The 18,115-nt window shown below is 40.7% G+C and overlaps 1 protein-coding gene across 2 annotated transcripts in view; it reads left to right on the forward strand.

The window, feature by feature from the left end:
• Positions 1–10,592: 10,592 nt before the first annotated feature.
• Positions 10,593–18,115, forward strand: part of TRAK1 (trafficking kinesin protein 1) — a 139,363-nt gene continuing 131,840 nt past the window's right edge. The window contains exon 1 of one of the 2 annotated variants that reach the window (XM_072651454.1): positions 10,593–10,860. The gene's annotated coding sequence lies outside the window, so the exon portion shown is untranslated. Of the gene's footprint in view, positions 10,861–10,925; positions 18,087–18,115 lie in introns of those variants that run through there. The other variant, XM_072651452.1, reaches the window with a different exon arrangement.

The following is an 18,115-nucleotide window of genomic DNA, read 5'->3' on the forward strand; positions in this document are numbered from 1 at the left end:
AAAGAAGTCATATTATAAGAGATTCATTGAGTGGACAGAAGAAAAACAAAGGTATTCTCACCCTTTTGATGGTCTGTTCTCCTCTGGCATCCATAACACTCTTGTTCCATGATTTTTCTCTTATATCTCTATTTTTTCTCTGTCTTCTTTGCTGATTCTTCATATTCTAACAATCCCTTAAATATTAATGTCCTACATGGTTCTGACTCAAAGTTCTTCCAATTTGTAACTCATCTTTCTGAAAATGGACTTCTCCATCTCTCCCCTCAAACCTGCCTCCTCCAACGTTTCTCTCTATAGATGGTTGTCCCTCATTCAGTCACCTAGAATCCAAACTTTGAACCCAGAGCTCTTTCCTTCTCTATCTGATCAATTTCCATGTCTTGTCAATTCTAACTTAATTGAGAAAAATAATTCTTTTGCTCATGTTTTCTGCTATCCTTGCAGTGAGATTCCTCATTTCCTTCAAGGGTCTGGCTCAGTTTTCACTTTTTTACTGTTTACCCCCACCTCATTTCCTTTTTCCTTTGAAAGTGATCCTTTCCTCCTCAAATTTTTTTTGGGAGGGGGAAATGCAAAGCAATTGGGGTTAAGTGACTTGCCCAAGGTCACACAGCTAGTAAGTGTCAAGTGTTTGAGACTGGATTTGAACTCAGGTCCTCCTGACTCTAGGGCCAGTACTGTATTCACTGTGCCACCTAGCTGCCCCCTCAAATTATTTTTTTATAACATTTCACCAGGGTCTCTTTTTGACATCTCCAAAGATTAAGGAATCATAGATTTAGAGCCAGTATGAACCCCAGAAACCATTTAATTTAAATCCTTAATTTTAGAGTTGAGGAATCTGTATCTTAAAGAAATAAAGTGATCCCAAGACCTCAGAGTCTAGTGCCAGTCGCTTTTTCTACTTCTCCAAAATAACATTCCTACTTGCAAAAAGGGAAAATTAAAGAAAAGTTAAAAAAAATTTTTTTTTAAAGAGAAATTGGGTATTTGTAGGAAGGAACCAGTAGAGGGGGAGATACTATGCTAGAAAGAGGGGGATAATTGATGGAGCATGGTCCTGAGAGATGCAGGAATGGGATAAAGGGAAAGAAGGAAGAGTTAACCTGGGCAAGGTAGAGATCCATTGCTTCCCTTGATACAAGGGAGAAGAGTATGGAAGAAGACCCAGAAATTTCACTGTGTGGTGGAGGGATGAATAACTTTCTCAGTAAGGTAGAAAAAGGGACAAGGCTATAGTTAAGGCTTTGAAGAATCGAATAAGTTTGGAAATCTTCACTTTTTTCTCCTTTTTTATTCAACTAATCAAGCATTTAGTAAGCACTTTTGGCATCCAAGGCATTGAGGGAAATTCTTGTCTAATTCACAGGTACATCTTTCCTCTGCCTTATCTAGGGACAAAAGAAAAGACAAACTAGTTCCCCATAAGGAGAACCCTTGCTTGGGAAGATATAGTAAATTTTTTTTGGTGGTTCCTTTATATTTTGAATAAACAATTCAAGTATCATCTAAGTTGAACTTGTTCTACCCAGCACCCTCTACCCAAAACCCATTTGTCCCCAAATCTATAAATTACCTTATCTCCATACCCAACAGCTAACCTTCTTCTGGATATTTTCTGTCACTTAAACCACTTGTCCAGTTATTTCAGGAACTGGCATTACATCCAAGTGAGTGATTGTCACAGAGGTTAAATGAGGTAGAGAAAGAGAAGAGGGTAGAACAGCCCTGCTAAAATGGTGTTTCTCTTAGTTGCTACCATGACACCGTCCCCTCCTCATTAAATGAATGTTAGATGCCTTCTTTGTTTTTTTCCAAATTTTATTAATTGTATTCTGAACTTAAGAAATAAAACAAGCATTTCTATAAACAGTAGAACAGAAAAAAAGATGATTGCACATGAAACTGCAAGTCTCTTATGTACGACTTGCAATTCCTTTTAAATATATAATAAAATTAGTATGTAACTCCCCCTGATGGCTACCATTAGACACATACACACACACGTGTGTGTGTGTGTTTGTGTGTGTAAAATCATTCTATACATGCTTCTATTTATCATTACTTTCTCTGGATGTAGACGTTGTCTCCATATGTCCTTTGTAGTTAACCTGGGTATTTATAGTAGTCAGAATGACTTAGTTGCTCAAAGTTGCTTTTAAAATATTGCTATTACTGTATACAGTGTTCTGGTTATTTCATGCATGCTATCCATATTTTTCTAATATCATCAAGTTCTTCATTTCTTGCAGCACAGTAGCATTCCATCATGATCACAAACCCCGACTGACAGGCATCCCCACAGTTTCCAGTTCTTTGCCGACAAAAAGGTAGCTGCTGTAAATATTTTAGAATATGTAGACTCTTTTCCTTTTCCCCCTAATCATCTTCGGAAACAGACCTAATGGTGGCATTGCTGGGTTAAAGGGCATATAAGGCAGTTTAATAACTTATTGGGCATAATCCCAGATTGCTCCCCAAAATAATGGGATTAAATACCTTCTTTGTACTTTTCAGTGGAATGATGTCTTACGTGAAAGTAGTGTTCCTACACCAATATCAGCTGGCTTTTCACTTTGAGTCGTTTCCTGAAGAGTGACAATTTATGCTGGACCCTCATCATGAAGGAACTTTGGGACAAAGTGGGGCCAGACTTACAGTTAAATGTCTGTGGAATTCCTGTTGAGACCAAACCTTCACTATGAGCTGGGTTGTCACCAGCTGAGCTAAATGGATTTAAATAAATAGCCTTGAAGGTATAATGACCCATCACATATCTGGAGGTCACTTATCTGGCAGCCTCAGCTATCTGCGACATAATCTGAGAACCAAAATATTAGCAAAAGTAGCCTCTGAGTTGCCAAATGTCACCGAGTCTGTAATATTTTCAATGAGGCTCTTGCAGTTAACTCAGGAGGATCTCTTAGACGTTTGCTCAGATCTCTTTTCTTTCTTTAGATACAGTTCCAACAAGCTTTTTGAATGTGTATTTCCTTTCCAGAGAAAGGTTAGAAAGTTTAAAAAGAGAGGCCAGGAGGTTAGAATTGACTGATAGCCATGAAAGGTGACTGTTAGCAGCCTGACCTTGAGGAAGGAGGAGGAAAAAGGTTTTGTAAAAAGAAAAATACAGATTCTAATACCCTTGAGTAAAAAAAAATTTTAAAAAGCAAAGCAATCTGTGACCATTTAGTAGAGGTAAGTTCAAAAGACCTCCATGGCTCAGTAGTCCTTGAGGACGTCATTGAATATGTTCTGTGTGATAATGAATATTCATCGTAGTGACCAGGAGACATCAAGAAATGGTTCAGCTCTGCTTAGTTACTGTGTTTAAGAAGGCAGGGAAGACATAATGCTTTTCTGAGCAAAGATTTTCCTCCAGAATGCTTAAGGTAATTCAGATTTTGGTGTTTAAAAAAGTAAATTCGAATTTGTGGAATAATGTATCACCTGATGATGCTGGACAAAGCTGCTTGGTAGAGAGAACTGGGCAGGACATTTGTTTGCATGTCATCTCTTCACTGAACCGTAAACTCTTTGACAACAGTTGGGCAGTCCTGGCTCAACTTTGTACCCAGCACTTAGCATGGTGCCTGGTGCGTGGTAGGTTCTTAATAAACCCTTCTTGACTTTTAGGTATCTGAGGAGAAAGTGTCATTTTTTCCCTAGGGCTAGACTAAAATACCACTGTTTTATGAATCAGTGGCAATTGTTTGGGTCAGTTGAGGGCTTCTTCATGCCCATTTTGGGTGAGTACCTGTCCAGACTTCTCGACTGCAGGTGCTGGATGCAAGACTCAAACAAAAGATTTTGATTTGTTATAGGATCCAAGTACAAACCCCACAGTTGGCCTCCCTGTTCCTTTGGGATGGCTTCTGGTTTATCAAGATGGAGAATACAATAAAAGCAACAGATTAGAAAAAAGAAGGCACACTCCTGTCGGTCATGCAGCTTCCTAAAGGAAGTGGTTTGTGGCCAATAAGTCAAGGTGTTTTGCTTGGTTATTGCAGAGGCAACTTGTAGTGAATTCCAATAGAATGCAAGGGTCTGTATGTTTTTCTTTTCTTTCTTTGTCTTTATCCCCTAGCCCAGTGCCTGGCCTATAGTAGGTACTTGCCTCAGTTTCCTTACCTGTAAAATGGGGTAATAGTAGTAGCTTCATCATAGAAATGCTGTGAAGATCAAATAAGGTGATATTTGTAAAATGCTTAGCATAGTGCCTGCCATATAGCAAATGATATACAAATATTAACTTATTAAACATGTTTGTTAATTCACTGATACAGGCATGACCCTGAAGTGAAGAAAACCTGGGTTCAAGTCCTATCTCAGTGGCATTTCCCCACATAGAATTAGTGGCACTTGTGGAAGCACTTACCTTTTCTCCCCTCAAAAAAAAAGGTTTTTTTTTTTCAATCTAAGCACAGAACTGGCTGTTAATTTAAATTCATTTTCTCCCTCTCTCTCCCCGTTGCTGAAAGGCTTATTGGCCATGGTATTTAAAAGCCAAATACATTGCCTTTCGGACATGTTTTCTTATTCAAAACCACTTTTGATTCTTGGAGGAGCCATTCGCACAAGACTTTTTCTATATGATTTATCCTTGTGATGAAAGCTTAACTTAGTTTGAGGCCAGCATTTAGAGAAGCGAAGGCTTTTTCAGAATCTTTTGCATCTATTGGGGATTCAAGCAGAGATGTTCAAATATAAACGTTTTGGAACCTCCCTGGCTACTGAGCGCCAGTCTGGCCACATTATTATTCATCACACTTGGCCTTGACTCTCTCTTACCTCTTGGCTGAGCCTGTTCTTTTACAGAGGAATAAGGTCTTTCTCTTGGGAAGCCTGTACTTATGTGAAACCAGGAGCTCCCTCCACAAAGTGATGATGAGCTCAGTGAAAAGACTGGACCAGGTGAACCATGCAAGGAATAATGTGCTAAGCTCGGAGAAGAGGGATCTAGGAGGTGAACAAGAACCCCTTCATTCCACTCTCTCCCTTCTTTCCCTTCACATTCCATTTATAGGACCAAATAGGAAAAGCTTGGAGGATGTTAAATCCAGCCCTCTCATTTTTCAAATGAGGAAATAGAGGCTTCCCCTGTAGGGGTGAAGTGATTACTCTGTGGGCATGCAGCACTAGTGGGTTAGGGTCACCTGACTCCCAGTCCAAGGCTTTTTCCATCCCACCACAGGCAGGTTGGACCCTTTCAGGAACCTTTAGGTCTTGTGGTATTTTTTTCCTTTTTTTTAAACTTACAATTCTGCCAAACTCAAACATTACTGAAAATTTATGTGGCCTTCATGCTTTGCAGAGTACTAAACGTTTTTTCATTGGATCACCATGACAATATGGATTTAAATGGGGATTTCAGCATGTTAGGTCTGGAAGTTAAAAAAAAAAAAGGGAGACAAGTTTATAGCTCTAGTTCTTCCACTGGCTAACCCTGTGACTTTTATAAGTTACTTCCACTCTTCTGAGTCTCAGTTTACTTTTCTGTAAAAGTAATACCTTGGTCTGCTTTCCTATGTGGTGGTTTTATGAGGAAGCAAAGTTATTAACAGATGTTGAAAGTGCTTTTGAAAACTGGAAAGTGGCCAAACTTACTTGATGCCAAATCCTCGATTCAGACGGTAATCTAGCATTTTAATTTTTCTTGCACCAAAATAGGGCAGCCAGGTGGCACAATGGATAGAGTACCCTGCCTAGAGTCAAGAAGACTCATCTTCCTGAGTTAAAATCTGGCCTCAGACACTTCCTAACTATGACCTTAGGCAAGCTACCTAACTCTGGTTGCCTCAGTTTCCTCATTTGTAAAATGAGCTGGAGAAGGAAATGGCAGACCACTCTGTATCTTTGGAAAAAATAAACTCAAAACTCCAAATGCAATCATGAAGAGTCAGACAGGACTAAAACCACTAATCAACAGCAATGGTAGACAAAATGAGATCCTTATCCCCTAGTTAGGGAACTGACCCTCATCCCAGAGGTTATTAAGAAGTAGATCCATGGAAAGCTAACCTACGGATCCTTCTTGGAAGGAGGGCAAAGGAACCAAAATTGTTTTCATCTTGTGTCCAAAGTCAACAATCAGTGACACATCATTGGACACTTGGTTCACATGGAACATGATCAAACAGACCATTCCAAATATAATGGTCACTTACATATCATCATCCTTTGTATAGGATGAAGTAGAGGCATTACATAAAGAACCTGACGAGATTCTCTAAATTAAGTCAATAATAGTACCTACTGCTTCACAGGCTGCTCTAAGGATCAAATGAGATAATGCGAAGAAAGCATTTTGTACACCTTCAGATGATTTAAATGTCAGCTGTTATTTTAGTATTATTACCTTGGTGACTTCAGCAGGAGAGTGAGCAGGAGAGGGTCACAAAATAGGATTCAGAAGCAAAAATTGAGAATTTTAGCCAAAGGTTAATGATTCCTCAGAAACTTCAGGATGTTCAATGTCCTGATCAGTCATTTCAAAGAGAGTGAGAAGATACTGAAGATGAAAAACATGGGATATGGAGTCACTACCAGACATTGCTGGGGTTTCCTAAGGAAATCACTACACTGACAGCTTCAGTTTCCTCATCTTTAGAATGAGGAGGTTGGAGTAGGTGGCATCTGAGGTCCCTTCCTGCTACAAATCTGTGATCCTGTGAGAGCAATGAGGAATGTCATACAAAATTTGACCTTATTTTAACAGGCAGGAAATAACTAGTCACATACACACACATATAGTTATAGTTACACATATTCAGTTATATATGTATTTGTGTACACACACACACACATTTGTGTATGTTTTATTGTTTAGTCATTTTTCAGTCGTGTTTGAATCTCGGTGACCTTTTTTTGGGATTTTCATAACAAAGATACTAAAGTGGTTTGCCATTTCCTTCTCCAGCTCATTTTACAGATGAGGAAACTGAGGCAGAGTTAAAAAGGTGGATTGGAAGGATGTGTTCATTTCTCTTTTAGTAAAGATTATATTTAAGGAAACACACTGAGAGATAACTTAAGGAATTTTGAAGTTTATGACAAAAAATACAAATTTTATGTGTAAGCAAATAAATGTTTGGCATTTTTAATGATGTGATCATGAAATTTGACTAAAGGATAGATACTGGAAAGGACATGTAGGGCTGTTGTCACAGCTGCCTTAAAATTCATACCCATAATTTATTTGTTAATCTGATAATCTGCTAATAGTATGATGCTTACCTCCTTACTATTACCTCTTAGAAATCTGATAATCTGTTAGTAGTAGGAGGCTTACTTTTAATCAAAAGGCATTTATTAAGATGTTACTGTGTGCCCGGCTATGTACTATGTACCATGTTAAGTATTGAGTTTACAAACAGAAATAAAAAAATAGCCCCTGCTCTCAGGAAGATTACATTCTAATAGAGGAGCCATGTAGGTAAAAAGACATAAACTAAATACAGATAAAAGGTGTTATTTTTTTTTTTTATTGGAAGGCAATAGCAGCTAGGAGGATGAGAAGGGGCCTCCTGCCCAAGGTAGTGCTTGAACTGAGTCAGGGATAGAAACTAGGGTTTCTAAGAGGCAGAGGGGAGAGAAGAGAGCATTCTGGGAGGAAGGGAGGCAGGGTAGGAAGGAAGGAAAGAAAGAAGGGAGTAAGAGAGGAAGGCAGGAAATGTGAGGAGCAGCAAATAAGCCTTGAAGACTAGGAAGGAGCCATGTCCTGAAGAACTTTAAATTCCAAACAAAGGCACTTAATTTATATTTGATCCTGGAGATAATAGAAATCCACCAGAATTTAGTGAGTTAGGAGTGTGACTTGGCCAAACCTGCACTTAAGAAAGTAATGTTGGCTGTTGAATGTAGAATGAATTGGAGTGAGTGGGGAGACTCAAGGCAGGAGGCCAATTAAGCTATTTGAATAACACCACTGAACCCTGGGGCAGCTGGTGATGCAGGGGACAGAGTGCTGGACCTGTAGTCAGGAAGACCTGAGTTGAAAGGCAGCCTCACTTACCAGCTGTGTGACCTTGGGCAAGTCTTTTAACCCTGTTTGCCTCTATTTCCTCATCTGTAAAGTGAGCTGGAGAAGGAAATAGAAAACCACTCCAGTATCTTTGCCCCAAAAAACCCAAATGGAGTCATGGAAGGTCAGATATAACTGAACAAACACTGAAGCGAGATTTGGTGTGGGCAGAGGGAGACCGAGGCCAACTTCCAGGGAAGTGTGTCTACCGCTAAACAGAGCAGCTCTGAAATTCTTGAAGGTTTCATGGTAAAGGGCAACAAGGCATAACTCAGAATGGAAAATGATTATATCTGTCAGCAGTTATGAATAAAGAGTGTACTTTGCCCTTCAGGGCTTTTATCTCAGCATTGTTCACTTCAAGTCATTGCATCTCTGCCCTGTGGCTGGTTAAGCAGATCTTGTTATGGACAAAACTCACATAATTTGGATACAAAACATTCCTAAGATCCCTGTGTAGGAATACAGTTAAGCCTGTGTTGTTATTATTATTTTAGATATGCCAGTCCCAGTTATGGGGAAAGGTCTTCACTTTTGAAATCACAGCCTTCACAGAGGGTGGCATGGGGACGGCATGAAGGGGACTGGGCTGGACTTGGAAGTCAGCAAACCTTGATTTGAATCCCAACTCTGACACCGATTAGCTCTGTGATCTAAAGTCAGGTTAATCAGTCACTCTGTGTCTCAGTTTCCCTATTTGTAAAATGGTGATTATATTTGTAATTCCCACACTTCATGGGGATGTGATAAGAAAGTATCTGTTAAAACTGACTAGGTCCAAAGCTTTTCTTTCCCCACTGTGTCATATTCAGTAGAATCTACTCATAATGCAGAAGTAAGCTGCTTTAAGGTAGGAATTGTTTTACACTTTGTTGTGCCTTCAGTATCTGGCCTGTGGCATATGCCTAATACATGCTTGTGAATTGAATTAAATTAAAATTAAATTTAAAAATCCTAAATTAAATTTGAGCTTACTCAACCCGTTCTTCACCCTTTGCTTTACTCTTCTCACAAATCAACATGGTTTTTAACTAATGCTAATGGTCATTCCCTGTATCCAGTACATTTAAAGCTATCGGATTGAAGAAGAGAAATACTTAGAAAATTCTAAGTCTATTGATAAAAAGTAGTAGGTTCTAATCCCAATTATTCTGAAGTACTATTTTCAAATCTGACCCCAAACACTTACTGTGTGACCCTGGTTAAGTCATTTAATCTTGTTTGCCTCACTTTCCTCATTTGTAAAATGAGCTTGAGAATGAAATTGCAAGCCACTTTAGTATTTTTGCCAAGAAAACCCCAGAATGGGGACATGAAGAGCCAGACATGATTGAAACAACAAAAATTTTTTTGTAATTTGAAGGTCAGTGGAGACTGATCCATGACAAGGTAATAATTAAGACAATGAAGTAACCATACTGAAAATTTACATCAGGACTAACTTTATGTACCCAAACCAAAACTTCCTGTACCAATTAATTGTAAAGCCTAGAAGTGACGTCATCTTTAAAGAATCCTTGCTTTCTTAAAGACTTTATTAAAAAATTTTACAAAAAGTTCTGATTTTAGATTAGGTTCTCCTTATTTATGGGCAGAGTTATTAATATCAGCAGCAAAAGTTCTTTTGAACATTTCAGGAAGACTGTTGTATCCCAGAATTTTAGATTCCAAAGGGACTTCAGAAACCATAGACTATAGGTACAGTTTTTGTCAAATTGTAATTTAATAATTCACTTTTACTTCTTTGAGCCCTTTGAGGGAGAAGTATTAGCTCTCAGGCCTTAAGTTTCTGTTCACCTGTGTTATCATAGATTAAATGTTCAGTCTTAATAAATCTAATCCACAAGCACTCATTGAGGACTTATCTGTGTCCATTACCGGACTAAGTCCTGGGATATTTTTGTGGTTCAGTGTTCAGTCTTGTCTGATTCTATGACCCCATGTGGGGATTTCTTTGCATGGGTATTGGAGTGATTTGCCATTTCCTTCTCCAGCCCATCTAGCAGATGAGAAACTGAGACAAACAGGTTGAGTGACTTGTCCACTCTGGTCTTCCTGACTTCAAGCCCCAGTGTTCTATCCTTTGAGCCACCTAGCTCCTTCTTAATGGATGAGGAAGCTTACTAACTTTAGGATTGTTGATTACCACACCTTTCCTGTAGCCTAAGACACAATGGGGGATTGATTTAATTTGGGAAGGGGGAAGGGAGTATTAGGGTAAGGGAAGTAGGAATGGTGGGGAAGCCTGAGGGGTGGGATCTGTAAACCAGGAGTCCTTATAGGTGATTGATTTCAGCTCTGCCCCAGGTATGACTGTTATTGGTTTATCACTCCCTACTCTGTCTACTTAGGGAGAAGGACAAGTGCCTGAGTCTTGCCAAGGGACTTCACATATTCTGTCTAAGTCTTTCCTGCAGACTCATCTGTTTAAATACAAAAGGAGATAATTTATGTTTCTAAATAAGTATCTCTTTCACTAGTTATGTTTGTGAATGTCTACTTAGGTACTGCAGAACTTACCTCATTCCTCTACTGATCTGATATTCTTCTTGCAGACCCTTTTCAAAGAGCTGCTGTGTCCACAAGACCTAGACCTGATCCCTCCAGCTCCCAGCATTTGTCCCCCCATGGCAGTTTGTATATCCCAGTGAAACTTGCCAAGCTGGACGCCACAGCTTTGCCCACCGACATTTTGGCCACCACTGTGCCCCTTCCTGAGACTTGTGACCATGCGGTCTTAGCCTGCAGCCCGGGCATCCACGAAGAGCACTATGTAAGTGAAGCCTTGGAAGATGTGTCCAATTGCAGGAAATACCGAGATGCCTGCACCATTACTGGTAAGTGGCACCTGGAGTGGGGATGCACTGGGATGCCGTAACCTTCGCCCTGGGGAGTGCAAGATCTGATATGTTCTGACCACTCTTAAAAATCTTCAGTGACTCCCAGGTGTTTCTAAGATAAATGCTTGGCTTGGCATTCAAGCCCTTTATAATCTGTATCCCAAGGATCTCTGCAGCCCTGTTTCAAATTCCTCCCCTTCATGCCAGACATACTAGGCTGCTAACTGTTCCCTGGACCTCTTTTCTGTACTGCATTGCCTCTCCAGCCTCTTTACCTTTAAATGGTCCTCAATGCCTGAAATTCTCTTCCTCACCTCTGACCCTTCCAATCTCCAACTTCACTCCAAGCATCATTTGGGTGTTGCCATCTCCTACTTAAGGCCTTAACTGATCTCCATCAGTGATTTTTTTTTTTCCCTTTTGAAATTATTTTGTGCTATTGTATTTGTTTACTCCTTGGAATCCCCGTTTTTAGTGCTCAGCTTAAGGCTGGCCACCTGTGGGAGATCTTTCATCCTCACCTACTTATTACTTTGTGTTTGATGTACAGGCTGTTTTTTCCCTATAAAAATCTCCTTTAGAATGTTGTAAGTACCTACTATGTGCCAGGCATTGTGCTAAACCCTGGGGTTATAAAGAGAGGCAAAAGACTATCCATGCCCTTAAGCATCTTACTGTGTAATGGGGGAGACATGAAAACAAATAAATGCAAAGTGAAACTATATACATAGTAAATGGAAATCACTTACAGAGGGAAGGCACTAGAATTAAGGGGAATGTGGAAAAGCTTAGGAATAGGGCAGCTAGATGTCACAGTGATAGAGTACTAGACCCAGAGTCAGGAAGTTCAAATGTAGTGAACCCTGGGTGGGTCACTTAACTCTGTTTGCCTCAGTTTCCTCATCTGTAAAACGAGCTGGAGAAGGAAATGGCAATCCACCCCAGTATGTTTGCCAAGAACAGTCCAAATGGGGGTCACAGAGTCAGACATGATTGAAACAACTGAACAGCAGCAGCAAGGGGAAAGGCTGCCTATAGAATGTGGGATTGTAGTTGGGACTTAAAGGAAGCCAAAGGACTAAGTAGTCCTAGAGGAGCGAGAGTCCAGGCAATTGTCCATATAAATATTTGGGGTCGATACTCCAAATTTGCATATCCTGCCTTTACTTTGTGCTGTCTCAATTCTGCTTTGCTCAAAGTGCACCCTTTCTGATGTGGGCGCACTATGTTGAGCGGTCCTGTGCCACTGTCTCCCATGTTACACGGTCGAATCCAAAGTTCTTGAGAAAGACCTTGAGAGTGTCCTTGTATCTCTTTTTCTGACCACTACATGATTGCCTGCCCCATGTGAGTTCTCCATAAAATAATCTTTTTGGCAAGTGTACATTTTGCATTTGGACAACATGGCCAGACCATCGGAGTTGTGCTCTCTGAAGCATAGTTTGAATGCTTGGCAATTCAGCTCGAGCAAAGACTTCAATGTCTAGTACCTTATCCTGCCAGATGATCCTCAGAATCTTCCTAAGACAGTTCATATGGAAGTGATTCAGTTTCCTGGCATGGTGCTGGTAGACTCTCCATGTTACACAGGCATACAACAATGAGGTCAGCACAACAGCTCTGTAGACCTTCAGTTTGGTAGTCAGTCTAATGCCTCTTCTCTTCCAAACCTTTCTTTGGAGCCTCCCAAACACTGAGCTAGCTCTGGTAATACATGCATGAACCTCATTGTCAATGTGTACATCCCTGGAAAATATACTACCAAGGTAAATGAACTTATCCACAGCATTCAAAACTTCTCAATTTGTGGTAACTAATGATTCCACATATGGATGGTGTGGTGGCGGCTAATGGAGCACTTGTGTTTTCCTGGTGTTAATTATTAGGCCAAAGTTAGCACAGGCAGCAGAGAATTGATCCATACTTTGTTGCATCTCAGCTTCAGAGGCTGCATTGAGTGAACAATTATCTGCAGACAGAAAATCATGCACCAACACTCCCTCCACTTTGGTCTTGGCTTGTAGCCTTTTCAAATTGAAGAACTTATCATCAGTGTTGCTGTAGTTGACCTTGATGCTGTATTCATCCTCATTGAAAGCATTTGTCAACATGGCTGAAAACATCATGCTAAAAAGCATGGGAGCAAGCACACAGCCCTGCTTCACTCCGCTGGTAACTGGGAAGGCACAAGAGCATTGGTCACTATCCAGAATCCAGGCAAACATGCCATCATGAAATTGATGTACAATATTGATGAACTTCTCCGGGCAACCAAATTTTGCCATAATTTTCCATAAGCCCTCATGACTAACAGTGTCAAAGGCCTTGGTCAGATCTACAAATGTTGTGTACAGACCTCTGTATTGCTTCTAGCATTTCTCTTGGAGTTGTTGAGCAGCAGACACCATATCGACTATTCCTCTGGCACTCAGGTATATTACCATCTTCTAAGTGAAGGATCAGCCTATTAAGCAGGACTCTAGCAAGAATTTTGCCAGCAGTGAGTAAGAGAGAGACACCCCTGTGATTGTCACAGGACAATCTATTCCCTTTACCTTTATAGAGATGGACAATGGAGGCATCCTTGGACCCCTGGGGGATAACTTCCTCTTGCCATATAACCTGGAAAATTTCAGTCAGCTTTTGTATGAGCAGTGGTCCCCCTACCTTGTAAATATCAGCTGGAATAGAACCAGCACCAGGTGCTTTGCTGCATGAAAGGAGCCTAAGGGCACTCAAAAAGCTCTTCTTCATTTGGAAGTTCAGCTAAAGGAGGGATTGACTTCAACCTGAGGTAACGGTCAGTGGCCTTAGCATTGACTGATGATGGTCTGTTGAGAACGCTATGGAAGTGTTCAGTCCTTCTCTCTAAAATCATGTCCTTATCACTAATCAATGTGGCTCCATCAACACTGAGTAGTTGTGATGCACTATAGGTTTTTGGTCCATAAATAGCTTTCAGGGAATCATAAAAGTGCTTTGGACTGTTACTATCAGTATAAAACTGAATTTCATCTTTCTTCTTACTGAGCCAGGAATCCTGCATCTCTCTAAGCTTTGCTTGTATTTTGCTTTTGATGGAATTAAATTCTGCCTTCTTAAAGGTGGATGAACTATCCTGCTGGTGTATCCTGTGGAGTTTTCATTTTTCATTTAGCAGCTTCTGAATTTCCCCATCATTTTCATCAAACCAGTCTTGGTGTTTGTGAGTGTTTTGACCTGGATGAGCACATGCAGTTCTGTACACCAAATCTCTGAAAGTTGCCCACTCCTTTCCTGCTCCATGGTTGCCAACTATGTGTTGGCTCAACTTTCCCTCCAAGTCAGCAGCAAACTGTTCACTCTCAGAGAAGAGCTCTAATTTGTTGACATTAATTCTTGTGTCAGTCATTTTGCCTTGGGGAATGGCACTTTTGATGAATGCAAATATTTAGCTTGGAAAGGATGAGTCTATGATCAGTCCAGCACTCTGCACCATACATTGCCTTTGTCACTGTCATATCTTGTCTGACTCCCTTATCATCAGTGTGCCAAAAGAGGACAAGCTTATAATTCTGGGTGACTTTAATGCTAGAGTAGACTCAGACTATCAGACTTGGCAGGGAGTTGGAAACAGCAACAATGATGGTCATTTACTGCTGAAGACTTGTACATCATATGACCTTCTTATCACCAACCCTGTTTTCCATTTACCACAATAGAACTTCATGGATGTACTCTCGCAGCAAACATTGGCAGTAGAGAAGTTATTACCTTATATACCTTACTTAAATTATATACCTTACTCTATAAGGTGGATAGCTTTAAGAAATAGTGCATAGAGATGGCAATTAAATCCTTGGGAGCTGATGAGATTGGATGAAGTCTTGTAAAGGGAGAAGAGGGGAGGGCCCAGGACAGAACCCTGAGGGATACCTGTGGTGGTTGTTTGGTTGTGTTTGACTCCTGATGGGGTTGTTTCTACGCTAAGAAAGATATGGGTGTTCTAATGAAATTAGAAATCTAAATGCTTAGTGATTGATTTGCTTAGCTATTATATCCTCCTACCATAAAGTAAGCCCCTAGAGGGCAGGGATTATTTTTGTTCTGGTCACTCAGTCCTTGTTACTGAGTAGAGGCTTTGTTAAATATTTGTTGAACTGAATTAAAGTTACTTCAGACAAGAAGCCAGAGAGGGCAGCGAGGAACATGAAACAGAAAATAATTGAAGGAAAATCTTTGGTGCATAGTAGGCCTTTAAAACAGATTTATTGATTATTATGCAAACCTATGACATGACTTGTTCTGTACCACTTCAATACCCTTTAAAATGATCCAAACCATTGGAATTACATGTCAGTCAGTATCATTTATTGATTACCCATGGGGAACCAAGACATTCGTCATTTCTGTGCTTTGCAGTACTTAAAGAAACTGCAGAACTCTTGATTTGGGGCTTCCTCTATAGAGATGAATCATGGCTCAGAAAGGTGACCTCCATGGGTTGCCAGATGTGTCTCCAACCTCTATGGGCTAATCCACAGTAAAATGTTGTTATTGTTCATCATTCATTCTGGATGAGGACTGATGACATTACAGGATAATACCTTGACTTGCATGTGAATTGGATTTAAGTGAGGCAGAACTGTGCTAAGTCATCAGCCTCACTCTTTCCTCCAGAGTTATCAATGTCCAGTGGTAAGACAAAAGTCAAGACAACTGGTGATGGCCTGGGATGCAGTTGATGACCTTGGCCTTTATAAGTTCTCCTGGGCAGGGACTGGTTTGGTGTCAGTGAATCAATAAGCATTTATTAAGTAGCTACTCTGTGCTAGGTACTTCGATAAGCTGTGGGGATACAAAGACAAAAAACCTGGCTTTGCCTCCAAGGACCTTACGCTCTAATGAACATATGTCAATACTTGATAAAGTATGCAAAGTGAATACATGGTGTTTTGGGGAAGACGTACCAGCTGCTTAGGGGGGTAGTAGCGAGGGGACTCTTAGTCTAGGGTTCATAGTTTTGGGGGGAGGTCTGTGAACTTGGATGGCCAGAATAATTATGTCTTCACCTTCATTAGGCTGTAAATAAAATTTCACATTTCTTTCACTTAGCAGTATAGGTAGCAAACCACCGTAGCATTGGACTTCCCCAGAAGTCAAGGGGATTAATCAAAAGAAGGTTAAGCATTCAGGTACAGATATGGCTAACATGGAGATATGTTTTGCATGACTTCCCATGTATAATTGATATCAAGCTTGCTTTCTCAAGGGGTGGAGGAGGAACGGGAGAGGGAGGGAAAGAATTTGGAACTCAAAATTTTAAAAAATGAATGTTAAAACATTTTAAACATGCAGTTGAGAAGTATATAAGGAAATAGAGATTTGTCCAAAATATAGACTTTTGGTGCACATGGTAGCAGGACTGAATCTTTAAGGACAGAAGGATTCTCTGAAGTGGCAGTGAGGAAAGAGTGACTGTGTCCTAGACTTGGAGAATGGCCAGCCAGTACAAACTCACTGGGATGGAAAATGGATGACATGTGAGAAGGCCAGTGAGTGGACCAGTATGAATGCCAGGAGGGGAATGAATATGTCATAAGGCTGGAAAGAGAGAGGCACTAGGCTGTGAAGAGATTTAAATATTAAACAGAGGAGTTTATAATCCTACAAGTGACAGGGAGCCATGGACTTTGTTGAGGGGGTTGGGGAAGGGGTATGACATTGGCAGACCTGTTTGGTGACTGTGTGGTGGGAAGAGGGAAGAGCCAGTCAGTAAGCATTTGTTAAATCATGTGGTCTCATAGTCTAATCTGAGGGATGGGGGCTAGTGATGAAGCTGAGTAGGAGTGCAAGAGAAAATCAAGGCAGGAAGCCATGGCAACAGCTAAGTCAAGAGTTGCTAAGCATCTGAATTGGATAGTGACCGCGTGAATGGAGAGGAGCTGTACCACATGTGGGAGATTGACAAAACTTGGCAACACTTTGGATGTGAAGATGATGGTGAGGAGGACACTAGTGTTTTAAGCTGGTGTAACTGTGAGGATAGTGGTGCATTTTACAACAACAGAAAAATTCAGGAGAGGGGAAGATATTAGAGAAAAGAAAATGAGGTCAGTTTTGGCTGTGTTGAGCTCGAGACCCATATAGAACATCCAACCGGAAATGACTAGTAGGTGCTTGTCGATGTGAGATTAGTTCAGGAGAGAGATGCGAGTTGGTTATATCAATCTAAGAAGGAATTGTCTCTGGATAATTGAACCCAAGGGAATGTTGCCAATAGGAGGTACTTGTCCAGACTGAACAGCAGACCCATGTAAGAGCCCTTTGCAGTTTGGAAGCTGCCAGGGCTGGTACTTCTCTAGCAGTCTTGGAGAAGCAGGTGCTACCTTCACATGGCCAACGAAGCATTACAGCAAGACTTTACATGGCAGGAAAGCAGCTCAGGGGCACAGTGGAGAGAGTCTTGGACTTAGAGTCAAGATGACCTGAATTTGAACCCAGCTGTGTGACCTTGGGCAAGTCACTTAGCCTGTCTGCTTCAGTTTCCTCATCTGTAAAATAGGAATAGTAATAGCATCTGCTGTCCCAGGGTTGTTATGAAGATCAAATGAGAAAATGTTTATAAAGCACTTCGCAAACCAGAAAAATCATAGATTCCTATAAAAAGCCTGGATTTCAGTGGAGTTCATTTTGCCTGAGAAGACTTGAATGGTTGCATGCAGAGAGCCTAGGCTCTTTTGTGGAGCCCCATGACTGAGATTAAATTTTAATTAGAGAGAAAGGATGATGTGTCACTGACGCATTCCCATCAGCCATTTTTGGTTTTGCCCTTGAGATTATAAGATTAATGGGAGTGTGCTGTGTGCATGCACAGGAACGTAAGCATACACAGAGAGAGATATAGAACACGATAACGTTAGTAAAAGTGGAATCCATGAGAGTGTGGGAACGCTTTTTGGTTTCTTTTGTTTTTCATCTATACTTTTTGCTCCCGGTTGATATCCATCTTAATAGTGGAAAGAGAATCTGCCTCCTAGGCAGCCTCATGTTTAGTCTCTGACATGGATGGCCTATGCCCCCCAGACAGTCAGGGACATTGCTCCAGTGACAACACCCTCTTAGTCCAAGACTACTGGGTGAAATAAGACACTTGCAAGTCACTAAGCATTTAACAAGGAGCAGGTTTATTTAGCCCTAACACAACAATGGAAGAACCCTGTGCTGGGAGTCAGGAGATCCAGGTAGGGGCTGCTTGATGATGAAGTAATCA

Source organism: Notamacropus eugenii, chromosome 3 (assembly GCF_028372415.1).
Source record: "Notamacropus eugenii isolate mMacEug1 chromosome 3, mMacEug1.pri_v2, whole genome shotgun sequence".
Classification (NCBI taxonomy): domain Eukaryota; kingdom Metazoa; phylum Chordata; class Mammalia; order Diprotodontia; family Macropodidae; genus Notamacropus; species Notamacropus eugenii.